This window comes from Chiloscyllium punctatum, chromosome 43, assembly GCF_047496795.1.
Source record: "Chiloscyllium punctatum isolate Juve2018m chromosome 43, sChiPun1.3, whole genome shotgun sequence".
Classification (NCBI taxonomy): Eukaryota; Metazoa; Chordata; class Chondrichthyes; order Orectolobiformes; family Hemiscylliidae; genus Chiloscyllium; species Chiloscyllium punctatum.
This window is the reverse complement of record NC_092781.1, coordinates 47,498,651-47,521,285: the sequence shown is the minus strand read 5'-3', so window position 1 is coordinate 47,521,285 and position 22,635 is coordinate 47,498,651.

Sequence of the window (22,635 nt, the reverse complement as noted above, 5' to 3'; positions counted from 1 at the left end):
AAATTGAAGGAAGCAGATTCTAATCCATTTGACATACATTAAACAAAAACATGATGACACTTCAGCATGTCACGATCACTGTCGAGTACAGAATCTGGAGACAAATCTGTTTCTCTATTATATTTCTTATGCTTAGACTCAAACACACAAATCCATACATGCACGCGGATACACACTCTTGTGCAAGTGTACAGAGCAACGAGTGCAGAGCCAGAGATAGCCATAGCGATGGAAAGAGACAAAATCATAAATTCAAACCTGCCTGCAGTGAAGACACCAGCTAATGTGATTGCAGGTTTGATTTCTGGTAATGCAATTTAGTCATTCTCAAATTTTCATGTATTTCAATATTGCAGCAAGGTGATAAGTGAGAATATTCTTGAACTGTTCTCTGAACTTCGTTTGTGTTAAAACAAAAATCACGGTGTTTGTGCAACAACTGAGTAGCTGGAGCATGTAGCCCAGTTCCATTACAAAAACAGGCAGCTCTTTTGACAGATATCTCAAACATACCAGTCGCCTCCTGATAGAAAATATCATTGACAATAACCATAACAAAATAATATTGAATGACAGAAGGAACAACAAAATTATTGAATTCCTTCGAATTTTCATCTCTATGTCTCCGGGGGTCTTTCTGTTGCGCTGATGGTGAAGTTTCCTTCGGGATCTAATGGTCATTATAATGTGCCTCACCGTTAAACCATTGAGAAGCAGAATGATAATAAAACCAACTCCTGGGTTATTATGTAATGAAATAACTGAATTGCACCCCACAGCGAAGAATTCTTGATACGTCGTGGCAGCCAGCAGAACCAGGGTCCATCCCACCGAGTATAATGACCTGAAAACATGAAATACCAAGAAACGTTCTTCAAACAACTCAATGCGGTCACCGTCCTGAGAACCACAGCCGGTGTTTTCAGACGGCAACGTTCATTTTTCACTTTTGGGTAACAAATGGTCACGAATCGATCAAAGGTGAAAGTAACTGTGAACCAGACTGAACAATCAGTGGCTGCATGAAGCATGACAGCATGAAGCATGACAGCATGGATGTTACAAACAGGAATATCTTCTAAGAAATGATGCCCTTTCTTATAGAGAAATGGAATGTGTCGCAATATGAGATCCGTGATAACGACGAGAATATTTGCCACCGCCATAACCATCAGGTACTGAGTGACGCATTCGGAGAGACCACACCTTTTCCGGGAAAGGATTACGATGCTTATTATGTTAGCTGAGGAATATAAATAATGAAGTGATGGATTCTGTTCGCTTCAAAGAGATCAGATTTAGAGTACTTAATGTGACAAGCAAATAGGATAATGTTCTGTTGTTGTACCACATGTTTACGATAGTATTAGGGTTTTCTGCTGCATGAAAACTGCATAACAAAAACGTGTCCATTCAGTAAATGCATAGTGAGTATAATATTGTATAGGTTTTAACTCAATAAGGAAATTGAGATAGGGAGTTTTAAATAATTGTTAGCAGGAATCAAAGACGCTTCAGACTGAGCAGAAACAGCAAAGGTCAGAGAATGAATGTCAAGCACGGCACTTTATTTGCTTAGAGTTTGTTAATAATGAACCGCGGAATCATCCGATGCAGTAATGGTTGCACAGTAATGCCAGTGTGATATAAATTCAAAAGACTTACCAAGGAGACCAACAATTTCTAGAATGGGATAATAAACCAGTTGAATCAATTGAATAGCCCTTTCAATGCGATGTATTAGACTCAACCGTTCAAACTGTACAGACGAGCGACTCATCCGAAAGAATGCCCTTGCTATTGCTGTACAGTTCCAGTCTACATTTCTCACATTCCATGTACTTGTGCCAGCGTACCAAGTCGTTGTTCACTAATCCACACTATTGTTGTACTATTCCAATCCAGTGTCCTTGGATCCCAGTTCATTGTTGGATCAGTGCAACTGACTGCAGATAGAATTGAATTTACGCTTTCATCGTTGCAGTGTATTGTTCTCAAATTGCGAGTTAAGTTATTGTGTTACTAATCTCTCTTCTTGATGGGTGTGCTGCTCCCACTGACAGTGTTGACAACATAGAGAAGAATTGCCTTATTATTCATGAGGGGCACACTGCATTTGCACAATTTGTGTTCACAGAGACTGACATTAGTGACAGCGATTAAATGAACCGATACATTTAACTCATTTCCGTCCATCATTGTCTCTCCCAGAACGAAGAGATTCATTTCCCCAGACTGCTTAGAACAGAATAATAGAATTACTAAGCATCCTGGTTGTAAGCGGAGAGTGGATCTCAATGTTGAAGCATCGCAAGTGTTTCCTTCTGTCCAAGAAATAGACGGAATAGATCCTGAAACTACAGGGCAGTCGACAAACTGAAAGCCATGTCCTACGTTGCCACAGCCAGACATGATCCAAAGGGTTGACTGTTTGAAAATATGTTGCAATCAGTACTTAAGAGAAGATGAAGATATTGGATGTTTCAGCATATGCAGATCACCCCGTCCCACCCCACACGCGACGACTCTTCTCTGATATTCCAGATAATAGTAGGAAATAGTCCGGGCAACTTGCGATACAGTCCCTCTGTGGAAATATATCCTTTCTTTCCAAGGAGACCAGAACTGTGCTCAATATTCCAGGCACAGTCTCACCATTGTTCTCTTCCAAAGAAACATCAATAAACTTATTTATTCCTGTGCTCAATTTCTCTTGTGATGAAGAAAGACAACATGTTGGCTTTCACACCTCCTGTCCTGAATGCTGCCTCACAGCGCCATGGACCTGGTTACGATTCCAGCCCTGGCCAACTGACTGTTTGGAGTTGACACATGCTCCAAATACTTGCGTGGTTTTCCTCTGTTTGCTTTGGTTTCCTCCCAAAAAATAAAAGAAATGCGGGATATGTGGATTGGCTTTGCAAAATTGCCCACAGTGTTCAGGGGGTGTGTTCGTTAGGTACATTAGTCAGGGGTAAATCTAGAGCAATAGTACACGAGAATGGATCGTCATGGGTTACTCTTCAGAGAGTCGAAGTCGACATTTTGCCCCAAATGGCCAGTTTCCACACTGTAGGGATTCTATGATTTTTTATGATCCGTGCTATCTCTTGGTGATGAACCACGAAGGTGTCACTGGTGTCTTTGGTCACGAATGAATGCCAAGTATTTGATTTATTTCTATTAACATCTGCGATAAAAAGAGAGGCCACAATTGATTGATTATTCGTACGTTTTTTATTTGTATGATTATCTGACTACTGTCGTAGTTATTCACTGAAAAAGATTCATCAGAGCTGCAAATTTTCTTCAAGTTCATCTCAGTTATCTGTAAAAAAATGTTGCTTGTCATTTGAGGGGATTTAACTTTGCAAACGTAAAGTGGGGTGCTACCGTTGTCCTGGTTTAAACGGAGAGGATTTAGATCAAAGCATAAGAAAATAAAAACGTAAGAATTAAGAGAAGGACTCAACCATCAGGCCAATCGAGCCCGTTCTGCCATTCAACAACATTTTGGTTCATCTTTTCAGGCCTCAGCTCCACTTATTCACCCTTTCACCATAACTCGCAATTCCTTTACGTTAAAAATTCCTAACTTATCTTTAAAAATAATCCATGAGCAAGCCTTAACTACATCTCTCTACGTGCAACTCCACAGATTCACAGTCCTCTGGGTGGCGACGTTTCTTCTACATTTGGTCCGAAATCGGGTCCCCTTATTTTGAGGGTGTGCCACCTTGTCACTTTTTAACCCACTAGTAAAACAAAATCTGCTTCTATTCCAGCCAGTCCATTCACAAATTTAAATATTTGAATAGGAGACCTCCCCATTCTTCTACATTCTAATGACCATAATCCCGGTGTACTCTGTCTCTCCTATAAGCCAACTGGAATCAAGCGAAAGGAACTCTTCCATACCGCATCTGAAGCCAATATTTCCTTTCTAAAATATGAAATTAAACTGCATGCAATCCTCGAGTTGTGTCCTCACCAGTACCCTGTACAGTTGCAACATAAAATCTCTGCTTTTTAACTCAATCCCTTTGGCAATAAAGAACAAAACGGAATTTCCTTTTGAATAATTATTGCACCTGCAGTCGAGAGTGTGGTCCTGGAAAACCACAGCAGTTCAGGCAGCATCCGAGGAGCAGGAGAGTCGACTTTGGCTCAGGAATGGCTTGATGAAGGCTATATGTCTGAAACATCGATTCTCCTGTTCCTCGGATGCTGTCTGACCTGCTTTGCTTTCATATCACCACACTCATGACTCTGATCTCCAGCATCTGCAGTCCTCACTTTGAACCTATTGCACCTGCCGACCAAACCTCTGTGACTCATGCACATGGACACGCAAGTCACTCTCCACAGCAAATTGTGTTACAGAAAATGTTCTGATTGAATGTGTGATTATGTCAAAGAAACATTCAGGCAGCGCCAGTCCGATACGACTGGCGTCAGTGATGGACAATTGTTGGAACGATATCTGAATTACTAGATTTACCTGTGTTTGGAAAGTCGCGGGTTGTTTAGGGTTTGTCATCATATCTTTGTGCGTGGAATTGATTCTTTTTTGAAGAAGCAACCAAGAGGATTTATGGGGAACTGCGACAGACAAGATGTAAGTCGAATTCATAAGGCGCCCAACAAGATTCCCCCGAGCAAACTGTTTAGGAATGTTAGGTAACATTTAAAAAGGGGAGAATTAGATACTTGGATACAGAACAGCTTCGAACTTAGAAGACAGAGCGTATTTGTGGTGGAATAATTATTGGTCCAGTGGCGTGTCATAAGGATCAGTGCTGGGACCACTGCTTTACATCATGTATATAAAGAATTTGAGTGTGAACATATGAAATATGATCACTAAGCTTGCAAATGAGGCCAAAACTGGGGCTGTAGTGGACAGGGAGGAAGTTTACCTCAGAGTACAACGCAACCTCAATCATATCTGCCAATGAATGAGTAGTGGCAGGTGGATATTAATTTGGATAAACTTGAGATGTTGCATTTTGGAAAGGAAAATCAGGGCGGGAGTTATACACGAAAGGGTAATGTTCTGGTTCGGATTGCTAAACAAAGAGAGGATGTAGTGAAGGTCTTGGTTTCTTGAAATTTTAGTCGAAGTTGAATGGGATAATGAAGAAGGCGTTATTTATAGTCGACTTTATTGATCATTTCATTCCGTTGAGCAGGTCACGTTGCAGTTATATTTGGACACGAGTTAGCCCAATTGTGGAATACTGCGTGCAATTCTGGATTCCCTGTTCTATGAAGGTTGTTGCAAATTGAAAACGGTTCAGAAAAAGATGTATAAGGAATTTTTCAGAGATGAAAGGTTGAAGCTTTTAGTATAAACTCCTTAATTTGGGGCGATTTTCACCAAGTGGGGTTACCTGATCCATGACAAACATTAACACATACATGATTAATGTGACTAGCCAAGGTGTCTTTTTCCGAAGTGTTAGGGGAGTCCAGAAGAAAATTCCTTAGATTTAAGGGGAGTGTGGAAAAATTTCAAAGGGTCAGAAGGGAATACGTTACCTTGTGGAAGGTACTGCGTGTATCGAATGAGCTGCCAGAAGAAGTGTTAGACGTTGAAAAATTGAAACATTTTAAAAGGTCTTTGAATGGATATATGACGAGGAACCACTCAGAGGGTTATGGGGCAAATGCTGACAAATGTAAGTAGATTAATTTCGATATTTCTTCTGCATGGACGTGTTGGAAAGAAGGTTATATATCCATGATGTTCAGTTTAATGTGTCCAGAGAACAAAAGAATATCACATACGTAACAGAACAAGAAAACATAGCAGAAAATTAGAATGGCGAGTACGGTATCATTCAATCAGTTTATAACCCTGTTTCAGAAACTATGCATCAAAAAAAGCTCAGGCCCAAAGGAATTGCCTGCTCTATCTCTACTCTTAAATGTTCTACATTATTTACAACTTCCAGATTAATTCCCATGGACTGTGGAGGCAACAGAGGTAGGCAGTTTGCTAAAATTGACGTCTAAAAGAATGGGAGTTCAAAATGTTTCAATTCTGGACCAGCAGATTTCCAAACCTAACTCTCGTGGTTTGGAAGTTTCTCAAACTAAATCTTTCCGCCAAGGTCACTGATGGTCCGAATTGGCAGAGCAGCCTTTCAGGGGATGGGGGAAACTCACTTCTCGGCTGAAATTCTAAAGTGAACTGAAATCAAATGTCAGATTTTGTTGCATCTTAGGCTTTTGTGACCAGCAAAACGTAATATCGCCTGTCAGGATTTATTTGTCACTTCATTAGTGTTTTTTTTTTTAAATAAAACTATTCAGGCAGTTTACGTGAATTCAGTACGTAATGAAATGATACATGTTGTGATAATTTTATTAACACCACAGGGCCAACATGCTGTCAGTGCGTTTCTTTAGTCTCGTTAAATTAGTTGGACCACCATCCTGCTCTTCACTTGAGGAATTAGTAAACGTTTCCCTCTGCCTCTCTCCACCCCTCCTGCTCTATGTTCCATCTGTCTGGTGGACACTTTTTCAGAGAAATCGTCAATTATCCCCGACCCAAAAACAACTTTTTCCAACCCCAAGGATACCCTACTCTTGGCCCCTGTTCAGAATTTCCAGAGCAGATTTGATTTAGCCCTCGTGGGGCTACATCAGTGCGGCGTCTGCCGTCTGACCTCTCTTGCTCCCTGTGCATTTGTTTTGCATGCATGTGCACTCGCCAATTTCCTTGCCACCTGCGTCTTTATTTCAGCACGGAATTGATCTCATTTTTGTAGGCTTATCAGAGTACTTCCTGTCCTGAGTAATCCACTCTGATCTTGGAAATCATTTAAATCTTTTTCATTTCGCAGATATTTCCTCTATTTTTGACAATTGCCTGAACGGTTTCGAAAGATGGCCACAGAACGCCAACTCCTGATGTCAGATGATACTTGTATACGATGCGACGTCATCTGAGTCTTGTCTTACCTCTATTTTATAAGCTTGCGTTCAAAAGCAAACAAAAACTGTTAATAGCTTGCGTTTGAAGCTTTACGATTTATTGATACTCGTAATGGACTTTGGCACCTCTGAGACTATTTTTATTCCTCCCTTAGCTTTGAAATGCTTGAAATTTTGGAAGTTCGATATTGCGTTGTATCTCTCTTCTTAAACCAAATACATACACATTAACTTAAACAGAAATGAGGCAGTTCGCTCAAAACATATAAAACGAATGGAACGTCTTTAATAAATATGATCCGCAAAATTATCTCCGTTTCCTTTAATTTCATCAATGCTGATACACATGCACCTGGCAGTCTGAGGCAACGCTAATGTCAGGCAGATGCTTCTGCAATCTTGCAGCCTCCCAAGGTGCAACAAATCAGTGAATCCATTTGTATTCTAAAGGTTCTAATTTGTCAATCTGAAAATCACTTATTTTTTCTGAGTCTTTCTTGTTATTTCACCAAACTTCCGTACATGCAAATAGAATGCCCGCAAATAAATCTCATCCTGTGTGGCAACATTTCATGAGGTACGTGATCGAACACTTTTTATTTAGACCTCCATGCTCCATTCACTTAATGGTTCCCCATTCATAAACGTGTTAATTATCTCAAAGATAACCTACGTTCCCCTTCCACGTAATCACATTGACTGTATAATGCGCTCGTAAATTTCATATCACTGATTATTTCTTGGATTTGTCGGACTTTCTGATCGATAGGCAAGCTGAAAAACACAGGTTATACTCCAACAGGTTGATTTGGAAAAACTGCTGCTCCTTTGCCTGGTAGCTGGATTGGCAGATCCTTTCTTGTGCACACGCAGTCTCTAACATATGAATACACGCAGACGCGCGCACACACACTCACACACACGCATCATTGTCACAACCTCTCACACGCATATTCGCCGTTGCACTCGTGCAAACTCGCACGCACACACAAAATCTGTCAATGTCTCTTTCTCCCTCACACATAATCACATGCATACATAAATCTAAAAAGTGAAATAACACTTAAAGATTTGCACTTGGAGATACATAATATTCTGTTGAAAAGCACACACAATCTGTACGCAGTCAGTCCATGTGAATTTATATAAATTCCTAATTTGGACTCAAATTTGGAATACAGACAGACTCGCACTTCTACAATTATAGTACATTATCTGAGCTTAGATGGCGACTTTTCAAATAACCTTACGAATACTGCATCCCCATTCAAGTAATTAAAGACGTAGCAACAATTTAGGTTTTGTCAATACATTGCAACAATTGTATGACACTTTGGTCGTTTCCGATAATTTCTGAAAGCTTACAACTCCAAACAAAATTGTTTGACAGTAAGCTGGTGTTGTGTATTTTTTACCCATGTCCACACCAGGCCAAAACCAGCACCTCCATATTGTGACGATCAAGAAAAGCACGATGTCGGCAATATTGTCCGACTTTCTGCCCCTCTTCCTTTCCTTCATGTAAGCAGTAAATTGGTGAAACAAACGAACTTAGGGATGTGGAGGAGTTGGCCATTCAACTACTCTAGCCTGCTCTGCCTTTCATTATGATCGATCTCAATGCGTGATGCCACCTCCCCGATATCCAAGATAAAATTTGAATATGTTCTTACATTTATATCTTCATTTGGTCTCAACCAAATGTTACTGGTTTCGCCATTCTCAGCGTGAATAGATTTCTCCTCAGTTCAAACGTAATGGTTCTAATCGTTTTGTGGAGAGGTGAGATCAACGCTCACAGAGCTGCTTGGAAGGTGAGTGAAACCTTTCAAAAAACTTACATCAGACTTTGGAGCCTCAATTAGTCAAGAGGTGAGAAAGAGCGAAAGAGGGTTGCTGTGAAGGTGATTGAAAACGATAAAAAGAAAAAAACTTACTTCGGGCGTCGGAGCCTCCATTTTTCGAGAGGTGAGACCGAGGAACGGAGGGCTGCTGGGAAGTGATGGAAACAGTTTAAAAACTTACCGCGGGCATCGGGGCCTCCACTTGTTGAGAGCTGAGAGAGAAGAACAAAGGGGTTCTGGCAAGGTAGTTGATACTGCTGAAAATGCTTACCTGGGGCCTCCGAGCCTCCATTTGTCGAGCGGTGGGAGGCCGCTGGGAAGATGAGTGAAACCGTTTAAAAAACCGTTTGAAAGCATCAACCATCCATTTGTCAAGAGGTGAGAGCGAGGATCAGGGGGCTGTTGGGAAGGTGAATGAAACAGCTTTAAAAACGTACCTTGGGTCGTTTGTCTAGAGGTGAAAGCGAGAACAAGATGAATGTTGGGAAGTTGAGTGTAACTTTTTATTTCAGTCGCGACTGAATCCGAAATACAAGATGCGTCGTGTCTCCCACCGCCCTCTTCCTCTCACAAAAAAATGTGAATCTGTGGTGAGTTGATCAGGTATGAATTTTCTATTACTTTTCTTAAGTTTTTCATCGAAACATTTGATGAAAACTTGGCTTTTTCATTCACCTGATCTTAGGCTCAGCTAAAATTTAAGTTGAAGGTGGCAAGAGAATTCAAACCCGTGTTTTTCTTCTCCTTCTCAGTGCAGGAGGTTAGTGACACAGCTGATGTCCCTGGCTTCTAGTGCAGGAAGTGTTTCCAGTTGCAGACGTTGTTAGACAGCACGACGACACTGGAGTTGCGGATGGACTAACTTTGTAAGATACACGATGCTCAGGGCGCCATGGATAGTATGTTTCGTGAATTGGTTAGACAAGAGATCAGGATAGCTTTCGGATCAACGACCATAATGCAGAAAAGGAGTAGGAAGATAGTGCAGGTGTCCCATACGGTCATCTCCCTCCAAGGCAGATGGACCATTTTGAATATTGTTGGAGGAGATGGCTTACCAGGTGAAGGCAGCAGGAGCCAGGTTCATGGCACCGTGGTGTTCTACTGTTCAGAAAGACGGGACAAACAGTTTGAAGTCTGTAGTCACAGGGGATTCACATGTAATGGGATTAGATAGGCGGCTGTGTGGTCGAAAACGCGATTCCTGAATGGCATATTGTCTCACAGGTGCAATGGTCAGGGATTTCTCAGAACGGCTACATGGCATTCTCAAGGGGGAGGGTGAACAGACAGTTGATTTGGTGCATATAGGCAGAAACAATGTGGTTAAAAAAACGGGATGAGGTCCTACAATAGAATTTAAGGATTAGGAGCCATGTTAAATAGTAGAACATCCGAGATAATGATCTCTGGATTACTACCTTTACCACACAATAGCGAAAGTATAGAGGATAGAAATAGTAGCATCGTGCATGGCTTGAGAGATGGTGGAAGACCGAAGCATCCAGATTTTTAGGACAATTTGAACGTTTCGTTGGGAGGTGGAGTGATTACTCATTTGGATGGTCTCCACCTGGGCCAGACTGGAAAAAAATGTCCTTGCGTGCGCTTTTGCTAACGTTGTTGGGAATGGTGTAAATTAATGTGGCAGAATATTGGGAACCAAATGAGGTTAGATGACAGTAAAGAAGCAGCAACTAAAGCCAGTACGGATCTGCACAATGAAATCTGCATGATTAAGGAAAAGGGGTAGCAGGGAGCAGACGACGAATGCAAAGGAACTGGTGATCTGATGTGAATTTGTTTTAATGCATGAAGTACATTAGGTAAGGCAGATGAACTTCGGGCATGGATTAGTACCTGGAAGAATGATGCTTTTGATTTTACTGAGATTTTGTTGAGGGAATAATTGGTAACTAACCATCCCAGATGAAAGTGAGCACTGCCAATACTGGAGATCAAAATCAAAATTAGAATGGTGCTGGAAAAGCACATCAGGTCAGGCAGCATCCGAAGTGCAGGAAAGTCAACATTTCGAGTAAACGCCCTTCATCAGGAATGAGGCAGGGAGCCTGCATTGTGTAGAGACAAATGGGCGGGGTGGAGCTGGGGAGAAGGCAGCTAAGAGTATAATAGGTGGATAAAGGTGGGGATGAAGGTGATAGATAGGAGAGCAGGGTGCGACGGATAGGTGGGAAGGAAGATCGGAAGGTAGAACACCCACCTCCAGAACCATCACTCCTTAAATATTCCACAAGCTTCTCCCCACCTCCAGCACAGCTCGGCCAACATTAGCAATGAAGCTGTTACATCACCACGGTGATCAATGACATTACTTGTGCCCCCATCGTTGCCGTTTCAGCAGCCACTTCCGCCCATCACGACTTCACATGCACCATGCGTGACATCTCTTCCGCCCCTCACGTCATCCGTGACGTCACGCGTTCAACGACTTCCACCACCTACTGACATGTTCGCCTCCACTTACACTCCCAACATCGCCTATCACCTACCTACTGCCAACACACTCCCACGGATCCCACTGTCAAAATCCCCGCCCCAAACCCTAAGGGGAAATTCACCCCTGCTTATGACTCCACCCATCCCCCACCACCACGTCCACTCCAGTCATAGGCTCCGCCCCAATCCCAGATACGCAACTGTACCAGGTCCGAGATCCCAGCACTGCCGAGTATTCATCATCCCCCTAGACCTCCCCACACAAACTACGAACGATCAGTCCTCAGCAAAGGCCTGACCTGCATTCCCCTGCGCCCACGCATCAATGAATTCAACGCGGGTCGTGACGTCAAACACTTGATCTGCTACTTCTGCCTCAGAGCTTCCTTTCTCAGCCAAGACTTCAGCCGACCTTCTGAGGACCCCTTCACTTGCCTCCAATACACTCCATCCACCTGGACATCCCGTGCTGGCCTATTACCCGCCCTTGACCTCTTCATTTTCGATTGCCGCCGAGACATTAACCACCTTAACCTCTGTACTCCAACCTCTTACACTCAAAATGTGCAGTCCGCCACGACCTCTGCTCGAATCCCAACCTCAGCATCAAGCCAGCTGTCTAAGGGGGCGCAGTGGTAGTCACGTCCTCCAACTCTGCCCTCAAACCTCACCTCTCCAAACGCAACAAGGACAGAACCCCAACACCCCCGCCCCGGTTTGTTGAGGGAAGCGTGAGAGGAAAGAGTTGGCGCTTTAACAGATATCTTTGCAGCATACTTGAACTCGCATGAGGTCCAGGAGGACAAGCAAATCGCTAAAATAGACCTTTGAGCCCGATATTACTTTAATAGAAACGGAGGGATAAGATGTATTCGCATTTGGTAGAGAATGGACTTATCAGCAATGGGCAGTATGGGTGTGAGCGGTGAAGGTCATGTCTCACAAACCTAATGACATTCTTTGAGGAGGTGACAAAGTTGATTGATTGGGGAAAGGCTGTAAATGTCATATATATGGATTTTAGTAAGGTGTTTGGTAAGGTTCTCCATTGTTGGCTGATGGAGAAGGTGATGTCGCATGTGGCCTAGCGCGTTCCAGGTAGATGGATAGAAAACTGTCTGGGTAACAGGAGACAGAGAGTAGCAGTTGAAGCGCGTTTCTCCAAATAAACACGCGTGACCAGTGGTGTTCCACAGGGATCCGTCCTGGGAGCACTTTGAATAGTGATATACATAAATTATTTGAAGGAAGTTATCAGTTGCCTGATTAGCAAGCAGACAGATGACACTAAGATTGGTGGTGTAGCAGATAGTGAACTGGACTGTCAGAGAATACAATATAGATAGATTGGAGAGATGGGCAGAGAAATGGCGGATGGAGTTCAATCGACTCAAATGCAAGGTAATGCACTTTGAAAGATCCAATTCAAGAGTGAACTATACAGTTCGTGGAAAAGTTCTGTGGAAAATTGACGTACAGGGAGATCGAAGTATTCATGTCCATAGGTCCCTGAAGGTGGCAACACAGGTCAGTAATGTGGTCAATAATGCAGACGGCATGCTTTCCTTGATTGGACTGTGTATTGAAAAGAAGAGTTCCCAAATCGTGTTACAATTGTATAGGACTTTGGTTCGGCTGCTTTTGGAATACTGCGTACAGTTCTGTTCACCACATTCGCATTTTGAGTGCGAGCAGCAGCTAAGGTTAAACTGTTTGTTTTAAAAGTACTTACCGGTAGCGGGCAGCGGTGTTTTTTTTCACTCTCTCTTCACAGAAAGACCGGGAACAGCAGGGGGAAGTGACGACGACCAGAGAGGCAGCCGGGAAGGAAAGCAGTGAGTATAAATACTCACCCTTCGACGCTATTGGTCATTTTGAGTGCGAGCAGCAGCTAAGGTAAGACTGTTTGTTTTAAAAGTACTGACCGGTAGCGGGCAGCGGTGTTTTTTTTCACTCTCTCTTCACAGAAAGTGCGGGAGCAGCAGGGGGAAGTGACGACGACCAGCGAGGCAGCCGGGAAGGAAAGCAGTGAGGAAAAATACTCACCCTTCGACGCTAACGGTCATTTTGAGTGCGAGCAGCAGCTAAGGTAAGACTGTTTGTTTTAAAAGTACTGACCGGTAGCGGGCAGCGGTGTTTTTTTTCACTCTCTCTTCACAGAAAGCGCGGGAGCAGCAGGGGGAAGTGACGACGACCAGAGAGGCAGCCGGGAAGGAAAGCAGTGAGTATAAATACTCACCCTTCGACGCTAACGGTCATTTTGAGTGCGAGCAGCAGCTAAGGTAAGACTGTTTGTTTTAAAAGTACTGACCGGTAGCGGGCAGCGGTGTTTTTTTTCACTCTCTCTTCACAGAAAGCGCGGGAGCAGCAGGGGGAAGTGACGACGACCAGAGAGGCAGCCGGGAAGGAAAGCAGTGAGTATAAATACTCACCCTTCGACGCTAACGGTCATTTTGAGTGCGAGCAGCAGCTAAGGTAAGACTGTTTGTCTTAAAAGTACTGACCGGTAGCGGGCAGCGGTGTTTTTTTTCACTCTCTCTTCACAGAAAGCGCGGGAGCAGCAGGGGGAAGTGACGACGACCAGAGAGGCAGCCGGGAAGGAAAGCAGTGAGTATAAATACTCACCCTTCGACGCTAACGGTCATTTTGAGTGCGAGCAGCAGCTAAGGTAAGACTGTTTGTTTTAAAAGTACTGACCGGTAGCGGGCAGCGGTGTTTTTTTTCACTCTCTCTTCACAGAAAGCGCGGGAGCAGCAGGGGGAAGTGACGACGACCAGAGAGGCAGCCGGGAAGGAAAGCAGTGAGTATAAATACTCACCCTTCGACGCTAACGGTCATTTTGAGTGCGAGCAGCAGCTAAGGTAAGACTGTTTGTTTTAAAAGTACTGACCGGTAGCGGGCAGCGGTGTTTTTTTTCACTCTCTCTTCACAGAAAGCGCGGGAGCAGCAGGGGGAAGTGACGACGACCAGAGAGGCAGCCGGGAAGGAAAGCAGTGAGTATAAATACTCACCCTTCGACGCTATTGGTCATTTTGAGTGCGAGCAGCAGCTAAGGTAAGACTGTTTGTTTTAAAAGTACTGACCGGTAGCGGGCAGCGGTGTTTTTTTTCACTCTCTCTTCACAGAAAGCGCGGGAGCAGCAGGGGGAAGTGACGACGACCAGAGCGGCAGCCGACACCCGGAAGCAGGTAGAGCATAAGCTTACCTGGGTAGGTTTGTTTCCCCTTTAAAAGCGCGCAGCTGAAGAACCCGAGGCACTACGGAGGTAGTGCCTCCCACCCGCCCTCCTCCTCTAACCTAATAATAAGATCCATTGTGGTAAGTAGGTAAGTGCTGAATTTTGCTTGTTGCATTCTTTAGACCCAGTTTTGTTTTAAAATAAAGGTTAGCTTTAGAGGGATGGCAGCGAAGGCAGTGCAATGTTCCTCCTGCAACATGTATGAGGTGAGGGATGCCATGGACGTCCCTGCTGATTACACTTGCAGGAAGTGCACCCATCTCCAGCTCCTCCAAGACCGTGTTAGGGAACTGGAGCTGGAGTTGGATGAACTTCGGATCATTCGGGAGGCAGAGGGGGTCATAGATCGGAGCTATAGGGAAGTAGTAACTCCAAAGATGGCAGATAGATGGGTGACAGTGAGGGGGACTGGGAGGAAGCAGCCAGTGCAGGGACCCCCTGCGGCCGTTCCCCTCAAGAACAAGTATACCGTTTTGAATACTTGTGGGGGGGACGACTTACCGGGGTAAGTGACGGGGCTCAGGCCTCTGGCACGGAGCCTGTCCCCGCTACTCAGAAGGGAAGGGTGGAGAAGAGCAGAGCAATAATAATTGGGGACTCGATAGTTCGGGGCAAAGATAGGCGGTTTTGTGGGAACAAAAGAGACTCACGTTTGGTATGTTGCCTCCGAGGTGCAAGGGTACGTGATGTCTCTGATCGTGTTTTCCGGGTCCTTAAGGGGGAGGGGGAGCAGCCTGAAGTCGTGGTCCATATTGGCACCAATGCCATAGGTAGGAGGAGTGCTGAGGATGTTAGACAGGCTTTTAGGGAGCTAGGTTGGAAGCTCAGTGTTAGGACGAACAGAGTTGTTGTCTCTGGTTTGTTACCCGTGCCACGTGATAGCGAGTCGAGGAATAGGGAGAGAGAACAGTTAAATGCGTGGCTACAGGGATGGTTCAGGAGGGAGGGATTTCGGTACTTGGATAACTGGGGTTCTTTCTGGGGAAGGTGGGACCTCTATAAACAGGATGGTCTGCACCTGAACCTGAGGGGCACCAGTATCCTTGGGGGGAGCTTTGCTAGTGCTCTTGGGGGGGGGGGGGGTTAATCTAACTCTGCAGGGGCATGGGAACCCAGACTGTAGCTTTAGGGTGCAGGACCTGGAGTGTAGGGAGGTTAGGAATATGGCATCAATCTTAAAGGAGGGTGCCTGTAAACAGAAGAGTGGCTTGAAGTGTGTATAATTTAATGCCAGAAGTATACGAAATAAGGTAGGTGAACTCGGAGCGTGGGTTGGTACCTGGGATTTCGATGTTGTGGCTATTACGGAGACGTGGCTAGATCAGGGACAGGATTGGCTGTTGCAGGTTCCAGGGTTTAAATGTTTTAGTAGGGTCAGAGGTGGGGGTAAAAGGGGTGTGTGTGTGTGTGTGGCTTTGCTTGTCAAAGATAGTATTACAGCGGTGGAAAGGAAGGTGGACGAAGATTTGCCATCTGAGGTAGATTGGGTTGAGGTTAGGAATAGGAGAGGTGAGGTCACCCTGTTAGGAGTCTTTTACAGGCCTCGTAATAGTCCGAGAATCGTTGAAGAAAGGATTGTGAAGATGATCCAGGAGAAGAGTGACAGTAATAGGGTGGTTGTTATGGGGGACTTTAACTTTCCTGATATTGATTGGGAAAGCTATAGCTCAAGTTCGTTAGATGGGTCAGTGTTTGTCCAATGTGTGCAGGAGAGTTTCATGACACAATATGTAGATAAGCCAACAAGAGGTGAGGCCATACTGGATTTGGTTCTGGGTAACGAACCAGGCCAGGTATTCGAACTAGAGGTAGGTGAGCACTTTGGGGACAGTGACCACAATTCGGTGATTTTTACTCGAGTGATGGAGAGGGATAAGTGTGTACTACAGGGCAAGAGTTATAGCTGGGGGCAGGGAAATTATGATGCGGTGAGGCATGACTTAGGATGTGTGGATTGGAAAAGTAGATTCCAAGGCAAGAGCGTAATTGATATGTGGAACTTGTTCAAGGAGCAACTATTGAGTGTACTTGATAAGTATGTACCTATCAGGCAGGGAGGAAAGGGTCGTGTGAGGGAGCCGTGGGTTAATAAGGAATTGGAATCCTTTGTTAAATGGAAGAGGGCGGCCTTTGTAAAGATGAGGCGTGAAGGTTCAATTGGGGCGATTGAGAGTTATAAAGTAGCCCGGAAGGACCTGAAGAGAGAGCTAAGAGCAGCAAGGAGGGGACATGAAAGGTCCTTAGTTGGTAGGATTAGGGAAAACCCTAAGGCTTTCTATAGGTATGTTAGGAATAAAAGAATGACTAGGGTAGGAATAGGTCCAATCAAGGATAGTAATGGGAAGTTGCGTGTGGAGGCTGAAGAGATTGGGGAGGCACTGAATGAATACTTTTCGTCAGTATTCACTCAGGAACAGGACCTTGTTGTCGATATGAATACTGAGGCACGAATACGTAGATTGGATCGCTTTGAGATATGTAGAGAAGAGGTGTTGGAAATTCTGGCAAGGGTGAAAATAGATAAGTCCCCTGGGCCTGATGGCAATTATCCTAGGATTCTCTGGGAAGCAAGGGAGGAGATTGCAGAGCCATTGGCCTTGATTTTTGTGTCCTCTTTGTCTACAGGAGTAGTGCCAGAGGACTGGAGGCTAGCAAACGTGGTTCCCTTCTTCAAGAAGGAGAGTAGGGATAATCCTAGTAACAATAGGCCAGTGAGTCTCATTTCTGTTGTGGGCAAAGTCTTAGAGAGGATTGTAAGGGATAGGATTTATGCACATCTGGATAAGAATAATGTGATCAAGGATAGTCAGCATGGTTTGGTGAAGGGCAGGTCGTGCCTCACAAACCTTATTGAATTCTTTGAGAAGGTGACTAAGGAGGTGGATGAGGGGAAAGCGGTAGATGTGGTATATATGGATTTTAGTAAGGCGTTTGATAAGGTCCCCCATGGTAGGCTACTGCAGAAAATACAGAGATATGGCATTGAGGGTGAGTTGGAGGTTTGGATTAGGTATTGGCTGGCTGGAAGAAGACAGAGGGTAGTAGTTGATTGCAAAGGTTCATCTTGGAGTGCCGTCACTAGCGGTGTTCCGCAAGGATCTGTTTTGGGACCATTGCTGTTTGTCATTTTTATAAATGACCTGGAGGAAGGGTTAGAAGGTTGGGTGAGCAAGTTTGCGGATGATACGAAAGTCGGAGGAGTTGTAGACAGTGAGGAAGAATGTGGAAGGTTACAGCGGGATATAGAGAAGCTGCAGAGCTGGGCAGAAAGATGGCAAATCGAGTTCAATGTAGCTAAGTGTGAGGTGATTCACTTTGGTAAGAGTAACAAAAAGATGGGGTACTGGGCTAATGGTCGGTTACTTGGTAGTGTGGAAGAGCAGAGGGATCTTGGTGTCCATGAACACAGATCTCTGAAAGTTGCCACCTAGGTAAATAGTGCAGTGAAGAATGCATATGGCGTACTGGCTTTTATTGGTAGAGGAATTGAGTTCCGGAGTCCTGAGGTCATGCTGCAGTTGTATAAGACTCTGGTGCGGCCGCATCTGGAATATTGTGTGCAGTTTTGGTCGCCATACTATAGGAAGGATGTGGAGGCACTGGAACGGGTGCAGAGGAAGTTTACCAGGATGTTGCCTGGTATGGTAGGAAGATCCTATGAGGAAAGGCTGAGGCACTTGGGGTTTTCATTGGAGAAAAGAAGGTTTAGGGGTGACTTGATAGAGGTGTACAAGATGATTAGGGGGTTAGATAGGGTTGACAGTGAGAACCTTTTTCCACGTATGGAGTCAGCTATTACAAGGGGGCATAGATTTAAATTAAGGGGGGGTAGATATAGGACTGATGTTAGGGGTAGGTGCTTCACTCAGCGAGTCGTAAGTTCATGGAATGCCCTGCCAGTAGCAGTGGTGGACTCTCCCTCTTTATGGGTATGTAAGCGGGCATTGGATAGGTATGTGGAGGATAGTGGGTTAGTGTAGGTTAGGTGGGCTTTGATCGGCGCAACATCGAGGGCCGAAGGGCCTGTACTGCGCTGTATTCTTCTATGTTCTATGTTCTATTACCAACTGGATGTGAATGTTTTGGAGAGGTTGAAGAGGAGGTTCGCCAGGTTGTCGCCTGATATGCAATGTGCAAGCTATGTATAGAGGTTGAATAGATTAGGATTAATTTCATCAGAAATAAGAAGGTTCACCTCACTTTGCGTCTCTCTCTCTATCTCACTCTCTGTTTCTCTACTTCTCTGTCTACCTCTACCACACTCTCTACCGCCCTCTCTCTACCTCACATTCTACCTTGCTCTCTCTTTCTCTCCACGTCTCTCTCAAACTCAGTGTCTATGTCTTTCTCTACGCCTACGATTTTCTTTCTCTTCCTCTCTCTACCTCTACCTCTCTATAACTCTCTCTCTCTGCCTCTCTTTTTTCTTCCTCACTCACTGTCCATCTCTCTCTACCTCCCTTTCTCTCCCTCTCTATCTCGACCTCACTCTCACTACCTCTATCTATCTCTCTGTTTCTCTTTCATTCCCCACCAGTCTCTCGAACTCCCTCTCTATAACTCTCTCTTCCACTATCTCATTCTCTAACTTTACATATCTCTCTATCTGTACCTCTCTTTTCTACCGTGCTCTCTTCATCTAAGTCTATCACTCTCTACCTCTCTCTTCCTCGCTCTCTGTGCCTTTCTATCTATCTATCCGTCACTCGTTTTCTCCATACCTCTCTACCTCTCTCTCGAAATGTCTCTCTCCACCTCTCCCTCTTCCTCTCCTCTGTCTCTAAGTTTGCTTCTCTCTCTGTCTGTACATCTCTTCTCTACCGCGTTCTCTACCTCACTCTCTTCTTCTCTCTTTATCTACCTCTCTAAATCTCTATCCCTCTCTACCTCGCTTTCTCTACCTCGCTGTTTCTATATCTCTGTCGACCTCTCTGTCTCTCTTTCTCTCCCTACCTCTGAACCTCTATCTGTCTCTAAATCTCTCTCTGCGCCTCTCTCTCTTCCTCTACCTCTCTCTCTAAACTTACCTCTCTTTCTGTACCTCTCTTCTCTATCTCTCTCTCCAACTCTCTCTCTACCTCTCTCTATTTGTACATCTCACTTTCTCTACCTCTCTCGCTCTCTTTGATTCTCATTATATTTCTGTACATCTCTCCCCTCATCTCACTACATACGAACAAAGAACAAAGAAAATTTACAAGCCAGGAACAGGCATTCGGCCCTCCAAGCCTGAACAGATCAAAGTCCACTATCTTAACATATGCCCGATTCCTAAGAATCTGTATCCCTCTGCACGCCACCTTCCCATGCATCTGTCCAGACGCACTTTAAATGAATCCACCGTGCGTGCACCTACTACATCTACTGACAACGCGTTCCAGGCACCTACTCCCCTCTGTGTAAAGTACCTGCCGTGTGTATCCCCATTCAACATTTGAACTCTCCGCTTGAAAGCGTGATATTGAATCATTCACCATGGGGAAAAAAGGACACAATTTTTCCATCTACGCTGTCTGTGCACCTCATGATTTTGTTGACTTCACTCAGGTCCCCCAGTTTCCTTTTACCTAATGAAAACAATCCTAACCTACTCAAACTCACTACATTGTGGGCTGCGCGGTGGCACAGGGGTTAGCACTGCTGCTTTACAGCGCCAGAGACCCGTGCTCAATTCCTGCCTCAGGCGACAGATTATGTGGAGTTTTCACGTTCTCCCCGTGTCTGCGTGGGTTTCCTCCGGTTTCCTCCCACAGTCCAAAGATATGCAGGTCAGGTAATTTGGCCATGCTAAATTGCCCGTGGTGTTAGGTAAGGGGTAAATGTTGGGGTATGGGTGGGTTGCGGCTCGGTGTGGACTTGTTGGGCCGAAGGGCCTGTTTCCACACTAAGTTATCTAATAACTAGCACATTGCATACCAGGCAACAACCGCGTAAAATTTCTCAGTAACCTCTTCAAAGTGTCCACATCCTATTCGAGAAGTGGCGACTAGAATTCTAGACAGTATTCCAAGTGCAGCCAAACCAATGTCTCAAACAATTCTAACATGAGATTCCAGCTCTTATACTAAATCTAATGAAGGCAATCTTACCATATTCCTTCTTGATCACTCTATCCACCGATGCAATAACCTTCAGGATAGAATGGACCTGCACTCCCAGATTTCTCAGCTCATCATCGTTTCCTAAAGCTCTTCCGTTTACAGTATAGTACGTCTCGAATTAAACTTCCCAAAATGCATCACTTCACATTTGCCTGGGTTGAACTCCATCTGCCACATCTCCCCCCAACTCTCTAGTCTATCTACATTCTCCTGTATTCTTTGACAGTCCCCTATGATTTTTGCTACCAATCTTTGTGTCATCTGCAAACTTTCTGATCATACCAACAGTGCCTTCTTCCAGATCATTTATGACAAACAACAGTGGCCCCAAAACTGAACCCTGTAGAACACCACTTGTCAACTTTCTCCAATTGAGAAACTCTCGCAAACTACTACTGTGTCTCCTGTTGCTCAACCAGTTCTTTTCTACCTGGGTCGAACACCCTGAACACCATGTGACTTAACCTTTTCCATGGGAAACCTTATCAATTGCCTTATTAATGTCCATGTATATGTCATCTACAGCCCATCCTTCATCTATCAACTTCGTCATTTTCTCAAAGAATTCTATTACGTTGGTAAGGCACGATCTCCCCCCGCAGAACAAAACATGCTGTCTATCACTGATAAGCCCATGCTTTTCCAATTACAAATAGGTCTTATCTGTCATCACCTTCTCCAGCAACTTTCCCACCATTGATGTCAGGCTCATTGGTCTGTAGTTATCTGGAATATCCTTACGACCCTTCTTGTACAGAGGGACAATAGAAGCAACCCTCTCGTCATCTAACACCTCACCTGTGTTAATGGATGTAACAAAGATATATACCAGGGCCCCAGCTATTTCCTCTCTCGCCTCCCTCAGCATCCTGTGATTGATCGCACCCGGTCCTGGGGATTTGTCCAACTTAATCACCACTAGCCACCCAACACATCTTCCCTACTTACGTCAACGTGATCCAGAGTAACTAAAATTCTATCTCTCATCTTACCATTCATCATGTCCCTCGCCTCAGTGAATTCTGATGTAAAGTAATCATCCGGAATCCTGCCCATTTTCTCAGGTTCGGCACACAACCTTCTTTTCTTATCCTTTAGTGGATCAATCCTTTCTCTTGTTACCCACTTGCTTCTTATATGAGAATAAAAGGCTTTGGGATTCTCCTTATTTCTGCTTGCTAAAGCTATTTCATGATCCATTTCATCCCACTTGTTTCCTTGTTTAAGTCTGGTCCTACTCTCCTGTTATTTCTCCAGGGCCCGTTGTGTTCCTAATTGCCTGGACCTGAAATATTTTTCCCTTTTCCTCTAGGCTCGTCGGACGATTTCTCCTGTCATCGCGGTTCACGAATCGTGACTTTCCTATCCTTTGCTTTCAACTGGACATGCCTATCTTGCACTATCTTTAACCTGTTTTTGAAAGCCACCAGTGTATCAAATGTGGACTTCCCTTCATATCTGTGTTAAATCCACGTTTCCCAGCTCATGCCTGGTTTTGATATCATTGGCTTTGGACCAGTTTAGTACTCTTCCCTTACGGCAATTGTCTTCTTTGTCTACGGGTACTCTAAATCTTACTGAATTGAGGTCACTGATCCCAAAGAAATCCCCCACCGTAACTTTTACCACTTGGCCTGGCTCATTCCTAACACGATGTCCAATATGGCCTCTTCCCTCGTCGGACTGTGGACATACTGCTCTAGAAAACATTCCTGGATTTTCTTATAGATTCTGCCCCATGAAAACGTCTGACACGAAGTGTATCCTAGTTAATGTTGGTAAAATTAAAATCTCATGTCACCACCATCCTATTGCCTCTACATCTTTCCATAATCTGTTTACTGATTTTTTCTTCTACCTTACGCTCATTTTTGGGAGGCCGATAATACAGCCCCAAAAATGTTACTGTGCCCTTCTTATTTCTCAGGTCCACCATAATGCCTCACTATGGTGGGAAGATGCGTTGGGTGGGCGGCACGGTGGCACAGTGGTTAGCACTGCTGCCTCACAGCGCCAGAGACCCGGGTTCATTTCCCACCTCAGGCGG